The following is a 15653-nucleotide window of genomic DNA, read 5'->3' as shown; positions in this document are numbered from 1 at the left end:
GCCAAGTTCTAGATCAACACATTTACTCAGTATTTGGTTAATGAATGAGACTGACTCAAATCTCTCACTTTTCACCCTGTGAGGTAAATTGTGTGGACTTCTAGTAGTTATCCATTTTGCTCTTACACTGCAGTTCCCAATTCAGAAGAATTCATTCTAGTTTGGTACTATTGATTAAGTAGCCCAACTTCTGTATTAATACTGAGAGGTATTGTTCATGAAATTCATCCCTGAGGTTGGCTATATACTGGTTTTTGGATTATAATTTCTATCACTCACACTATATAGAGATAAATGGTACTTGGAGTTCTGTTTCCCAATATGAAAAACAGAGAGAAGAACAATGTCATAGTTCTGGGGGTATTATGGAAGAACACCTGATATGCCTCTTTTTCTTGGAGACTATATCACCAAGATATTTAGGAGGTTTTCATTAAGTCTTCCTTTTTGAGGGTCTCCCTTGTTGAAGGATGGAAGTTTCTGGGTTTCTGAACTCCCACTAGATGGAGCACTTTCCACATCAAGGGTGTTCTGAAAGTGCCACCCCTCCCTCCACTGAGTCAGAAACTCTTCCAGTGAAAAGTGAGCATCCATTTGTGCCCTCTGACCTTGGGTGGGATAAGTTGGGCCTAAACAGTGAAGCGTTCTGCCACTGCAAGTATATTTGCTAGTTGAAAACAAAAGTTTGTGAACACCAATTCCAATACTTCTATTTGCATTGTCTTTGAGTTAAGCTGCCTGTGCAGGCAGAACATTCTTCTAGAAGCAGCAGGCACACATTTTCTATTTTTTTAAAGTGTATTTTATTGATTATGCTATTACAGTTGTCCCATTGTGTTCTCCCCTTTATTTCACTCTGCCTGTCACCTGCCATCCCACCAGCATACCTTCGCCCCTTTGTTCATGTCCATGGGTCATATACGTAAGTTCTTTGGCTTCTCCGCTTCTCATGCTATTCTTAACCTCCTCCTGTCTGTTTTGTACCTACCATTTATGTTTCTTATGCCTTGTGCCTTTTCCCCTAGTCTCCCTCCTCCCCCCCCCTGCTGATAATTCTCCGTGTGGTCTCCATTTCTGTGGTTTTGTTCCTGTTCTAGTTGTTTGCTTAGTTTGTTTTTTTATGTTCAGTTGATCATTGTGAGTTTGTTGTCATTTTACTGTTCATATTTTTGATCATCTTCTTTTTCTTAGATAAGTCCCTTTAACTTTTCATATAATAAGGGCTTGGTGATGATGAACTCCTTTCACTTGACCTTATCTGGGAAGCACTTTATCTGCCCTTCCATTCTAAATGGTAGCTTTGCTGGATAGAGTAATCTTGGATGTAGGTCCTTGTCTTCCATGACTTTGAAAACTTCCTTCCAGCCCTTTCTTGCCTGATTTTTTTTTTTTTTTGAGAAATCAGCTGATATCCTTTAGAGGGGATTGTTGTCTGGATTAGTTTTAAAGTTTTGGTCCCCATTTAGACATCCCAAATTATCATGAAAGTTCCCAAAATTAAGGAAATATTCCTGGTGTGAAGCCAATTGTATTCTCTGATTTTCAGCTGAAAGAACCAGACAATATTTAAGAAGATTTTAAGGATGGAAAGTGGGCATGGTCTGTTCAAATAGCTTTTGTTGCTCTTCCTCTTTATCACCTGAAGTGATGGAAACAATGAAGATTTTCCTGGTGTCACATATTCACAGCGAAATCCCCCAATACTCAGCCATTTTTTAAGAGTATTTTATGTTACCACTGAGTCCCAGATTACCGGGACTCTTGTAGGAAACAATTTCCATGACCTAAACCAGATAAAGTCACATCTTCCTTGCTGCTGTCTGATCTCTCACAGACTCTGGAAAACTATAGTCTGCAAGCCTAGGACTGTTGTCCCCAATGCCAATTCCTGTGCAACAGGATGTGAAGTGGCCGTTGGTCCAAGTTTCTAGTGAGGCCAAAATGACACAGTAGAAAATAATAGGTGACCATTTCTCCTGTGTCATAAGGTAAGGTGTTGGACCACCTACACATACCTTGCAAAGGATTTGGTTTTCATCTTCTGATTAACAGTAAAAATGGATAGAAAGAATGAAAGAGAATTGGAGTTTGTAGAGAAAAATTTTTTTTGTTAAAGTTGTTTGAATGCTGTGGAAAATCCCCAATCGAACATGAAAAGGGAAGGAGGTTGCCCAGGATTGTCTCATTGGGAGTATTCCTAAGAGTGCATCCTTAAGATTTGGTGGAATTTCAAGAGAGCTTCTTGGACAGGCCCACACTGTTGAGAACCAAAATCTGTAGTGTGTTTGTGTGTTTGTGTGTGGGGGGGGGATGTGTTATTATAAGCAGCCAGCTGGAAAGTGTGTCAAAGAATTTCACTGGGAGATTCAAAGCAGTGAGTAATTTTCGTGGAACCCACAAAGCACAATGAGGAGTGAAAAGTCAGCATTTAACATATAGCCCGCTAAGAGAATATTGACTCCAGCTTACAATTCTCAGTTTAGAAAGTTGTTCTCTACTCCTTACTTCTTTCCATCACCTTTCAGACTTCCAAGAACATTGACAGTCTAGTGAATTGGTAGAGAGTGGCCACAGCTTCAGATGGGGGCAGTAGAGAAGTAACTGCGTCCCCCATTCCACCTGACATGTTTCTGTCTGTAGAACACACAGAAGGACTTTGTATTATCTAAAAGGGAGCAAATGAAAGATGAGATCTGCCTGAGATTTTATCCAAGGACAAGGAAAGACTTAACCCCACAGAGTGGATTTTTAGAGGTAGTCATGAAAAAAAAAAGTTGCCTTCTTTTGACCCATTTTATATATGTTTGTAATCTGTATTCACTTAGTTATTCAAGTCCTTTGCATACTAAATAGGCTTTTGTTTTCAGGTTCTGATACCTGAGATGATAATGTTAAATTCAATGTGATCATTGTTTTGTCAGTTTTCACCTATACAAACAGGTTTTATACTCCGTACTTTAAGCCTGTGTTGTTTGATTCATAAAAGTTTGTGGTTAGTACATTGTTTTAAACCACTTTAATATCTTTGAATACTAATTTTCATAGGAATGTTATCAACTCTGCTTTATTTCTATTAACATTTTTCTATATGGTAATTTTATATTTTCTTTTTATTTTATATTTATATGTTACTTTGTATTTGGTTGTTATATTTGGATGTATATGTTTATACTTTCCCCAATCTGAGTATCAATATTTAGAATTACAGACATGTTTTGTGTTTTATTTCTACCATCTTATTCTATATCACAGGTAATAAAAATTATCTGTGGATTTTTAATGGTTGTTGTTAAAGTACGAAAAGTAAACCAAGCAAATTTAAAGATGGAGAACGCTTTATTGATTCATGAATTGGGCAGCATGCCTTCAAGCAAGAAGAGACAGACTCCCAGGAATTGTACCAAATACAAGGGTTTTGTGGGCAAAAGGTAGTTTGGGGAAAGGAAGTCATTAGTAGAAGAAAAGAAAGGATTATTTCAGACCAGGTCATTTTCTCTTGTGGAAAAGGGAAAGGCAAGGGTTTTATCATTACCTCACTATTGCTAATCAGAAAATTTCAGATCGATTATTTGAAAGTCATATTTTAATTGGATGTTTGTTTTCCAGGTGTTGCGTCCTGTGAGTTCTTTATGTATTTTGGAGATCAAACCATTATCTGATGTATCATTGACAAATATGTTACCCCATACAGTCTGCCCCTTTTCATTTCGGTGATGGTTTCTTTAGCCATGCAGAAGCTTATTAATTTGATGTAGTTCCATTTGTTTATTCTTTGCTTTGTTTTCCTTGCCCTAGCAGATTTATCAACAAATATATTGCTATGTAGGGTATCTGAAACTTTGCTGCCTATGTTTTCCTCTAGGATTTTTATGATGTTGTAACTTATATTTAAGTCTCTTACCCATTGTGAATTTATTCTGGCATATGGTGTAAATTGGTGGCCTACTTTCATCTTTTTTTTTTTGCCTATATCAGTCCGGTACTCCCAATACCATTTATTGAAGAAGCTATTTTTACCCCATTGTATGCTTGTGTCCCCTTTATCAAATATTAATTGACCACAGAGGCATGGATTTATTTTGAAGCTCTCTATTCTGTTCCATTGATCTATGTGTGTTTGTTCTTATGCCAGTACCAGACTGTTTTGATTACAGTGGCCTTGTAATATATTTGATATCAGGTATTGTGACCCTCCTACTTTGGTCTTTCTCAAGATTGCTGAGGCTATTCACGGTCTTTTTTGGTTCCATTTAAATTTTTGAAGTATTTGTTTGATATCTGTAAAATAAGCCATTGATATTTTAATAAGAATTGCACTGAATCCATAGATTGCTTTGGGTAGTGTGAACATTTTAATGATGTTAATTCTTCTAATTTATGAGCATGATATATTCTTCCATTTATTTTTATCTTTAATTCTTCCTTCAGTGTTCTGTAGTTTTTTGAGTATAGGTCTTACCTCCTTGGTTAAGGTTATTCATGTAGACACTTCTTCAGGGAGGACATACAGATGGCCCATAGACATAACGTCTAAAGTCTTTAGGAATAGGAATGCTAAACATCTTTAGCCATCAGAGAGATGCAAATTAAAACCACAATGAGAAATCACCTCACACTGGTCAGAATGGCCATTATAAACACATCAAAAAACAACTACCAGCAAGGATGAAGAAAACGGGAATCCTAGTGCACTGTTGGTGGGAATGCAGGCTGGTGCAGCCACTGTGGAAAGCAGTATGGAATTTCCTTGAAAAATTAAAAGCAGATCTGTCTTTTGACCCAGCGATTTCGTTGCTGGGAATATACTGTGAGAATTTCAAATTACCAATTCAAAAGAACCTGTGCACTTCTATGTTCATAGCAGTGCTATATATAATAGCCAAGTGCTGGAAACAACCTAAGACCCCATAGATGAATGGATTAAAAAAGTGCGATGTGTTTACACAAAGAAAGAAGGAACTTCTTCCTTTTGCAACAGTGTGGATGGAACTGGAGAGTATTATGCTAAGTAAAATAAACCAGTTTGTAAAAGATGAATACCATATGATCTCACTTACAAGAGGAATCTAAAGAACAAAATAAACTAATGAACAAAGTAGAACCAGAAAAATGGAAATGTAAAACAGACTGATAGCAACCAGAAGGAAGTGGGAAGAGGATAATGGTGGAAAGAAGGGGAAGAAGCTAGTTAAAGAACATGTATGAATGACCCATAGACATGGACCATGGTGTGGAGACTCGCAGTGGGAGCTGGGTGGAGAAGAGCAAAGGGGGAAAAATTGGGACAGGTGTGATAGAATACAATAATTAAAAGAGGGAAATAAACTTTGATTAAGTTTGAAAAAAATCAAGTCTTCTCAACATTGAAAGAGCTAAGATTGTATTGTTTTGTTTCCTTCAATATATGATATTTACTATATTTGCATTTGAACTCCTTTGTTACTTTTGTAAACTAGATGACTAAATATTGTCTCATAGTGATCTGTGTAGTTTGACAAACTTGGACATATGTAGTAGAATAACAATAAAAATGTTTAAAATATTTTAAAAATAAAAGAAATGGTTATAAAAATAAATAAATTAAAATAAAAGTCACATATGTGGGAGAGGGTGAAGTTTCAGTTAAGTCCTGATTTGCTGTCATTGGGGCAGATGACCTCATTTGGGGCCTGTCATTTTGTAACCAGGCAAACCAGGGCTGTGCACACAGTGCCTTGATGCATGACCCAACACTTTGTGTTGAAGAAAACAGGTTTTCACTTATAGGATTCAAACCTTGGTTGTAGGAGACTGTTCTGCATGGCATGGGCCCAGCTCCCACTTGGAGATACATAGGACCCACACCCACGGATAAGTTCTCCTGTGGGGAATCAGGCCTGCAATGTACCTAGGCTGTTTTGAGACTTGCTTTTGCTAAAGCTCCCTCACTGTGAATTGAGAGAGCAAGTGCTTACTGCAACTTCCTAAAATCAAAGCTAAAACTCCCCAGTATGGAGTGTAACCAGTTCAACTACTTTTCCCTTTTCATTTGCACATATCCATCTTCTGTGATGTGATTAGCAGCTTTGGCTTCTTTGTTTTCTGTAAAAGGTAACCACCTAAAGCAACCTGTGCATAGTAAATGAGGACCATCATCTGATGTGCCCCAGAAACCCAATAAAGGCCAGTGATGGCAAGGGCCGTGGTTTTTTCTCCCCTTGAGAGAAAAGCCATGGTTACCCTTTTCCTCCACAGAACTCACTAGTCTAAGTAATGCGGACCCCACCAGCCTCACATCACTTGGTGAGGCTTGGAACACTCCTGCTTGGAGCTATATTCTCCCATGAGACCTAGAACTTCCCTTTCTCCCCACCAGGCTGAAAGCCAAACCCAAGCCCAATAGTTCCCCATCTCATTATCTGTTCTCAGCCAGCTGTGCAAGCAGATCTCCATCCCCTCTGGAATGTGCACTTACGGGTTTCAGAGTCACCCTTCTCTTTCAGCCGCTCTCTCCTCCAGGATCTGGGGTACATTGTCCTCAGCCTCCACGAAGTAGTAAGAAAACATGTGCTGTGTTATACTGGGTCATGGTAGAGTCCAGGAAGGCACAGGTCCCAGGAGAGTGGCTTCTCTGCACGTCCTTTAGGGAAGCCATAGTCACCATTCCTCAATCACACTTCATCATTCCAGGTGTCTCCAATAAATCTGTGCTTGGTTCAGCAGGTTCCCACCATTTCCAGTTCCATCAACTCTGCCGCTGTGTTTTCCAGGCAGGTTTCCCAGTGGGTCTCTCCTTTCTTACTTCAGCTCCTGCTTACTACAAACCAGCATGCCTCTTTACTTACTGCACCAGGCTGCATGGTGGAAACCTGACTACAAACTGCATAGCTGCTTTCTGCTTCCTTTCCCATGGCTGCCTCTCACACGACTGTGCTCTTCATTACGGACCAGCAGGCCTGCTTGTTGCTTCCTCGCTGCCCCATGGTGGACCTGCTCTCCCTCTCTCTCCACCTGCCTTTATTTTAAATGCTACCCTGGAGCTTCCTACCTGACCTCATCTCTAACTCCTCCCAGGGTGTGCTACATTTGCCGGCTCCTCTGTATCTTTTACATTCTTCCAGCTGCCATCTTTAGTTAGAGCAAGACTTCCCATGTCACAGGAGCTGCTGCCTCTCCTGGCTATGTTATGAGCCCCTGAATGCTCTTAAAGTCACATAGTCCTTTTGCCTGGTATGGTAGCCCAACTATTCATTAACTGTCAACTTGCCATGGGAATGCGAAGTATTTTAAGCTGCTTCATTTTCTTTCTGTCATCCCACAGCCAAGGGCTGTGGGAAATTTCGGGGGACCCCTGCCCCACTCTGCATCCTATTATAATTTCTTTCAACATCATATTTAAACAGACAACAGTGTGGTAATTGTAGGGAAAAGTGGGTGGGTGGAGGTAGAAAAGGGTATGGGGGATAAATGTTATGGAAAAACACAATAAAATAAAAGATAAAAATATTTTTTTAAATAAAAATAATGATCATGTTTAATTTTTGAGAATTATAATTAAGCATGATTGGTTATTGATATCACAAAGGATAGAGTGATAGAGTCTAGCTTGGGCTGCCTAGTCGCTAGACTGGGTTTACCTCTAATGGCCCTGAAGGACAATGAATCAGTCTAGAATCTCTGGCTGTCAGGGTTGGACTGGGAATTTGTTTGATCAAGTGCACTCTGGTATTACATGACACGAGTAGTTACGTTTCAAGGTCCATGAGGAGATCCGGAGTTGCCTGGCCCGTGACTCCACTTTTGGCTTCTATCCTGTCACCCACAGAATGATCCTCTGGTGGCAGACTGTTTACTTTAAAGGGTTGTTCTTTCATCTTTAATTGGTTCAAACTATGTAGCCAATAATTCTGGAAATAGGGGAATGAAACAAATTCTTACAGCCTTTTTATGAATGAGCCCACTGACTGCCCCAGTTCCCGCTGCCTCAGGTCTTGTGTTTAATAAGAGGGTCTTCTGAACAAGTTTCTTCTTTGACATTTCTGTTTTTGTAGTGTTGTGAGTCCTTAAATTTTTCACGGTATGTCCACTAATATCATATCACAGGTTTATCTTCCAGGAATTCTTCAGCATTTGCTATTAGGGCACCCTTTTTTGTTGACCACCATTACAATACTGGATTAATTTTTACTTTTATTTTCATTTTAACATTTCGGTGGGTTTGGAAAGAACAAGTATAGTCAAAGGCCCTTCCGGTTTCAATGACCAGATTATTGAATTTAGATATCTGATTATTTTTTAAGATTTTATTTATTTATCTTTAGAGGGGAAGGGAAGGAGAGAAGGAGAGAAATATCAATGTATGGTTGCCTCTCATGAGTCCCTTGCTGGGAACCAGCCTGCAACCCAGGCATGTGCCCTGACTGGGAATCGAACCGCGATCATGTGGTTTGCAGTCCCATGCTCAATCCACTGAGCTACACCAGCCAGGGCTAGATATCTGATTATTAAAAAGGAGATATATCTTGTTTTGATGTAGAGTGTCTTATAATATTTACAAAATAATAATTTGGAAGAATTGGGATTTTGATATCTACTTCTCTAAATTACTTGTAAATTATTGAAGTAGAATATACTTCTATATATATATCTTGTGTCTCACATTCTTTGTTACTGGAGACACGCATTGAAAATCTGCCAAGATAACCCATGCAGCAGCAGGAATACTCGGGAGGAATATCAGCTCCTTTGCCTCTGCTTCCTGAATTCAGATCAAAATATTCAGTCAGATGCTTTCATCCTACTCAAACGAGGGAGGATGCCAGAGTGTATAAGGTCAAGAGAATCTTTTTTTTGATACTACTAGCAAATAATGGCATTGACCCATCATCCTATATGCATCTTAGAATTGATTAAAACAAAAAAAAATAAAGGTATGACTTAAGGTGGGAATTCTACTGGAAAAAGGTCACGGTATGGCATCGTATACACAATTATTCTGTTACCAAGCAGTTGTTTTCAGGGAAATCATATCCACAAGGCTTATTTTGAAATCATTCTCAGACTGTAGCTCTGTTTCTCTGAAGCGCTTCATGGGTCAGGATCTTGGACTCATTGATGACTCAGTGTTTCCCACCTTTAACTTCTCCCCAAAATAATGGAAGGATTTTTTTATTCCCTTGCTCTCTGAGAGCATGAAAATACAGGGACTTGTTATTTACTGAAGAAGAAAGAAAAATGAACATGTAGTGACTGAGTAATTTCATTTCTAGAGTACCTCATCCTTTTCCTGGGAGAGACTCCCAGCCAGGCAACCTTCAGAATGTAAACAAAAATAAATGAATGATTTAGCAGTAATATTGTTTGCAATTTTGATGTAAATTAAAAAGTGAAAGTTATTCAGAATATTCTTTCAAATTAATCTTCACTGGATGCCTCATACATTATTCAGAATGCTGTGGCGAAATGACCAATTCCGTATGAAATGCTACATGGCTTATTTTCTTCTAAATAGAGCCCCTACCAGCTGCATGAATAATGTAATTCAGTGACAAAATTGTTAAATGTTAGATATATTTTTTAAAATGTCTTAAGTTGTTTTAGTAATTTTTAATTGCCATGCTGGTTTTTAAGTGGTAGAATCATGGCATAAATTCATTAGAGAGAGCTCTACCATTCTTCTAGTATTTTTGCACTAGATGATTAATTTTAAAATACTTTATATTTTGTAAACAATTCATGATCACATTATCTGTGGTCTCAAAGGACTATTTAAAGATATTTATTGATGATGAAAGAGACGGAAGTGACAAAGAAGTCACAGTGGTAAGCTGCCTGGCTGCATGGTTATTGTGTTCAGTCTGAGTGAAGTCTAGTATTGTACATGTGTAGCATCATTCCTATACATAGGTATACAAATTGGACTTTGAGAAACATTGAAGTCCAGTGCCTCTCAAGCTTTCATGGGAAAACAGTCAATCAAATATCTTGTTAAAATATAGCCCTGGCTGGTGTGGCTCAGTGGATTGAGCGCGGGCCTGCGAACCAGAGGATCGAGGTTTGATTCCCAGTCAGGGCACATGCCTGGGTTGTAGGCCGGTTCCCTGCAGGCCAACTCCCAGCAGGGGACGCACAAAAGGCAACCATACATTGATGTTTCTCTCCCTCTCTCCTTCCCCTCTAAAGATAAATAAATTTTAAAAAAACTGGCATTTAAAAAAATATATAGATTTTGTTACAGTAGGTCTTAGGACTGCCCTAAGATTCTAAATTTCTGAAAAGCTTGCAGATGGTGCTTTAGTAAACCATACTTTGAGAAGCAAGAAGTCTAGAGGCTGGACTTCAGCTTTGCAAATGCAAATCTCAATTTTGCCAGTTTTCATAGAATTTGGTCATGAAAAGATGGCACACAGCAACCAAAGAGACAAGAGACTGATGTATAAGCCAAATTGCTAATTTAATTATGGTGCTGATTGTTAACCCTGAGTGCCATAAGAATCACTTATAGAATTTCATGGTTTTGCCCTTCTCTGCACTATCCTGAGAGGGGCCCATACAGCACTGTTGTTGGTTCCCACATGACTTAAGGGGAAATTTTCACAATGTCCAGAGCCCTTGATGTCCTGTAAATGAAGGAGGAGGATGTCCTCAAATTCCTTGCCAGAGGAACCCACCTTGGTCGTACCAACCTCGATTTCCCAATGGAACAGCATGCCTACACGAGGAAGAGTGATGGCATCTGTATCATAATCTGAAGAGAACCTAGGAGAACCTTCTGCTGACAGCTCGTGCCATGGTTGTCACTGTAAACTCTGCTTCTCTCAGTGTCACATCGTCCAGCAGCAGCCGCCGCCAGGGAGGAGTGCTGAAGTTTGCTGCTGCCACTTGCCACTTCACTTCTGGAATCTTCAGTGACCAGGTGCTGGCAGCCTTTTAGGATCTAAGACTTCTGGTGGTTACTAATTCCAGAGCTGACCCCCAGCCTCTCACAGAGGGGTTTTATGTTAACCTGCCCACCACCATTCTGTGGAACACAGACTCTCCTCTGCCCTCTGTGGACATCACCATCCCTTGCAACAATGAGGCTGCTCACGGAGTGGGTCTGATGTGGTGGATGCTGCCTGGGGAGGGATTGTGCATGCAGAGCACCATGTCCTGTGAACACCCATGGGAGGTCATGCCTGATCTCTGCTTCTACAGAGATCTTTGAGAGACTGAAAAGGAAGAGCAGGCCACTGCTGAAAGGCTGTGACTGAGGAGGTGGAGGCATTTCAGGGTGAATGGACCTCTCTGGCTCCCGAGTTCACTGCTGTACAACCTAAGGTTGCAGACTGGTCTGAAGGCGCAGCTGTCCTCCGTGTTCGCTCAGCAGTTTTCTGCTAAAGTCTGGGGCTCTCAGCCTGCCCCTGCTCAAGCCACTGAATGGGTAGGAACAACTACTGAGTGCCTTAAACTGTTCTTCCACAAACTCTTTATCCGAATGCAAGTAAGGTTGATGGAAACAAATAGTTTTTTAAAAAACAAAAAAAAAACCAGTTTCAGGATGTAGACCCAATTCCATGGAATTATGATTTAATTGGTCTGCAATGGTTCTAACATCAGTACTTGTGCAAATTTTCCAGGTGATTCTAATACACACGCATTTTAATGATAGCTGATTTACACTGACAGTTTATTATAAAGCCAAGTAGATCAAATACCAGTTGATGAGCACATTTTCTTTTCTGAAGAGATGTCTACGTAGGAAGCCAACTGGAAGTTGGTGGCTGAGTTGGGGAATGTAGAATCACAAGAGAAAGGGGTTAAATAACGCGAGTCACTATCCTAATCAAGCCTGACAGGTACACCTTTACCTGAGGAGGCAGGTGTGCAGGTAGGCTCTCCATGGCTATCCTCCAAATGAAGAATCCTTGCCCTCTGAGTTCTCATTTTCTACACTAAGGCAGACTTTTCCACCTTCATTATTGTCCTTTATTCTTTAAAACAATTTCACTCAAAGGCTTTCACTTTATTTACTTTTTCATGATTACCTAATTGTCTATTTCAAGATCCATAAAATTCTTCACCCCCTTGATTGAACGTGAATGTCCTAGCTTCTACTCCATGGTTCACTTCGTAGTTTATGCCACAGGGCGGATTATGTATCATTCCCTCTTGTATTTCCTGCCTCTAAGTTTCTTCCTAAGAGAGTAAGCCTTATTTCCAAATTGTTGGACAGTCCTGCTGACTTCATATTTCCTAAATTATTTGTTCAGTATCAGATAAATGTATGAAATGCAATGTACATATTCTGCTAATTTTCACAAAGCTAATCCAAGACCTGTAATAATTAAGACAAAACTGAAATGAGATTGAGTAGAGATATTTTGATGTAGGGTCATGGAACAATGCTACTTTTTTGTCATTTAGGAAAAAGTGCTTAACATAAAATTGAAATTATATTTACAAAGGCACTTCAACTTGAAAAGGGACAAGTGCCAATAGAGTGTTTAACTGACTTTCTATTCTAAGTGGGAAAATCATTGACCAAGAATTTCTCTGTTTTGAGAGGTAAACTTTTACTGTAATAAACTCAATGGAAATTGGAACAACATGTCATTTTTGGGAACATGTAAAAGGAAGGAGGTCATAATCAGGATTTCTCAGTGAAGTTTTGTCAGACCAATTTTCCTCTCTGTCAGAATGATAGAACAGATATATCTTTTGAAATAACATCTGTAATTTACCTTGACTTTAAATGAGCTTCAGCTTCTACTTGTTTGCCATACAGATTACAGAATTTTTTTTATCTTCTCCTGAGGACATTTTTTCATTGCTTTTAGAAAGGGAGGAAAGAGAAAGGATTTAGAGAAAGTGGAAGGAAGAGAGAGAAACATCAGTGAGAGGAAAACATCAATTGGCTGCCTCTTACACATACCCCAACCAGGAACTGAACCTACAACCTAGATATGTGCCCTGACTAGACATTGTACCTGTGACCTTTGCTTGGGATGGTGCCCAAGCAACTAAGCCACATTGGCCAGGGCACGTTACAGATTTTTAAAAAGCAGTGTAGACTAGAATCCTCCATGGTTAGAGTTTCATTTATCCACACCAGAGACTTATCCAAAATTATTTAAGATTTTTGTATCTGCGTACTGAGTTTTTATTAATATCATAATCATGTCTATGTTATATTTGTATATTCCCGACACAACTGCAGATGAACCAGAGTTGTTAGATATAATAATAATAGGAATATTGTGTGGATGTGTTTGCGTGTCTGTACACTACTCAGAGCCAACGATCTGTAAGGAGAATGCTACCTTGGCTTGGGATGTCAAGATTGACCTTCTAGATACGCTATAGTACAGAGCAGTTCAGCTCAGAATGAGTAGTGTATTAATCAGGTGTCTTGAGAGAACAGAACGGGTATATACATATGTTGGAGCGATGACATCATTATTTTGCTCCCCTATTTTGAAGCCCCCCAAAATCAACAAAACTAAAATATATGGACCCTTGGGGCTGGGTAGGACCAGAACATGGCCTGGAAAGTGGCAGGTATTTTAATATATGTATAAATTGATTATTTGTAGCACAGGAAAAATATATACGTATGAAGGAATTGCCTCGTGTGATAATAGAGGCTGCAATGCCCCACGATCTGCAGTCTGCAAGCTAAAGATCAGGAAAACTAGTGGTGGGGTTCAGCCCAAATCCAAAGACCTAAGAACCTGGGGAGCAGATGATGTAAGTCCCAGTGAGTGGGCAAGAGAAGGCTGATGGCATCGCTTAAGCAGTCAGGCTGAAAAAGGAAATTCTCCTCTACCTTTTGTTCTATGTAAGCTCTCAATGGATTGTGTGATGCCCACCCACATCTGGGGACGCAACCTGCTTTCCTCAGTCCACCAATTCAAATACTAATCTCAACTGGGAATACCTTCACAGACATACCCAGAAATAGTGGTTAGCCCAGTGGCTGGGCACTCTGTGATCCAGTCATGTTGACACATAAAATTAACCATCACGGGTCTTCCATCCCAGCCTTCCCCAGTATTCTTCCACTCCATTATTCACTGGCCCTGGAGGGCCCCAAAGAAAAAGGAATCTATAGAACTATATGGAAGAAAAATGCTTTCAAACTTGAAAGTCCAATTTCTCAAACATAGTTGATACAGCATGAAAGATGCTATTTGGACTTGTGCCTCATGTAAATATCATCTGCTTATTTAAGTGTCAATCATATTCTTCTGGAAAACTGCATATGCTAAGAGAAGAAAGCAATGTTAGAAATAATAACCCCTTTGAATAGGATTTTATAATAATAAACAAAACTCCCATCTGTTATCTCACTTGCTACTCAGAACATCATTCTGAAGTGTCGTTACTGTAATACCAGGTTTCCCAATGAGAAAATTAAGGTTAATAAGTGTTAGTTTTTACTGTGGTGAAAACTACCAATTTAACATAAATGTATTGAATTCCTGCCACTTTCCAGGCCATGTTCATTTTCAAGCTTCACTCACCTGAGGATACAGGTGCCTGCAGGTTATGCATTTCTGTACCTAATACCAAGTCAAGGGCAGCAATAAGTCAGGGGAATCACCCCCTGAAGAACATGTTTCAAAATGCCAAACCTTTATTTCAACTTAATAACTCCATTTGCAAGAATTTCAGGGACAAAAGTTTATTATTTTCAAGTCAAAACTTGCCCACACCTGGGGTTCCATGCAGAGAACATTCCATACTTGTCTGTGTCCCTTGATTCCCTTAGACTGAGAACCTTTAAAACATGGCCACACACATTTGACCTACAGAATGATGTTTGCTTTTAGGGAAAGTTCTAACTGGGCCAAGGTTAGCTTTTTGTGTTTTCTCAGATTTAAACCTAAGTTTCAGCAGATTTAAAAAAATTTTAAAAACATTTTTTTAAAATTAAAAAATACACCTAATGTTATTTGGGGAATAAGGCAAGTTCCTTAGTTCATTATTTCATGTATGTATATGTATATAGTATGTGTAGATTTTTTAGTTTTGTTGATTTTGCTTGGCTTCAAAATAGGGGAGCAAAATAACAATGCCATTGCTCCATCATCTTGAGGCAGAATTCAGTCCTTCTCTCTCAATCGATTACTGTGAAAGCTATACTCTTAATATCTACAGAACCATAGAGTACAGTATAGAGTCACAGGACCTTAAAAATAAGATCCAACCAACACATATATGATCACCTCATTTATAATAGAGACCAATGGAGAAAGGATGATATTTTGATACATCATCAATTGGATACAAGACAAATGAATCTAACAACCCCTAACCCATACCACACGTATAAATCAATCGCAGATAATGCCAGATTTATGTGATAAGTAAAATAATAAAACTCCCAGAAGAAAACAAAGCATCTTCCTAACCATAGAATAGGCAAGGATTTCTTAAACAATAAACAAATGTGCCAAGAGTAAAGAAATAAAAAATAACAAATAGGACCTTATTAAGACTAAGAACTTTAATTCACCAAAATATACCACTAAGAAAATGAAAAGACAAGACACAGCCTGGGAGAAGGCCATATAAATATATATTTGACCTGTGGGCTATATCAACAGGGTTGGTACCTCAAGAAAATAAGAAAATACCCCCCCCCAAATTTCCAACATTACCAAATTTATGATCAGTCTGATCATGTTGGG

General features: G+C 39.1%; 1 long non-coding RNA gene across 1 annotated transcript; it reads left to right on the top strand.

Moving 5' to 3' along the window:
• The first annotated feature begins 1084 nt into the window (after nt 1-1084).
• LOC118985950 (uncharacterized) lies at nt 1085-10630 on the top strand. Its single transcript, XR_005066240.1, has 3 exons — nt 1085-1096; nt 4522-4528; nt 10564-10630. It is a non-coding gene; the product is annotated as an uncharacterized LOC118985950 (long non-coding RNA).
• Nucleotides 10631-15653: the final 5023 nt, after the last annotated feature.

Source organism: Sturnira hondurensis, unplaced genomic scaffold (assembly GCF_014824575.4).
Source record: "Sturnira hondurensis isolate 20B ecotype Veracruz unplaced genomic scaffold, ASM1482457v3 Scaffold0004136, whole genome shotgun sequence".
Lineage (NCBI taxonomy): Eukaryota > Metazoa > Chordata > Mammalia > Chiroptera > Phyllostomidae > Sturnira > Sturnira hondurensis.
The sequence above is the reverse complement of the archived record's forward strand: the minus strand, read 5'-3'. Positions and strand labels throughout refer to the sequence as shown.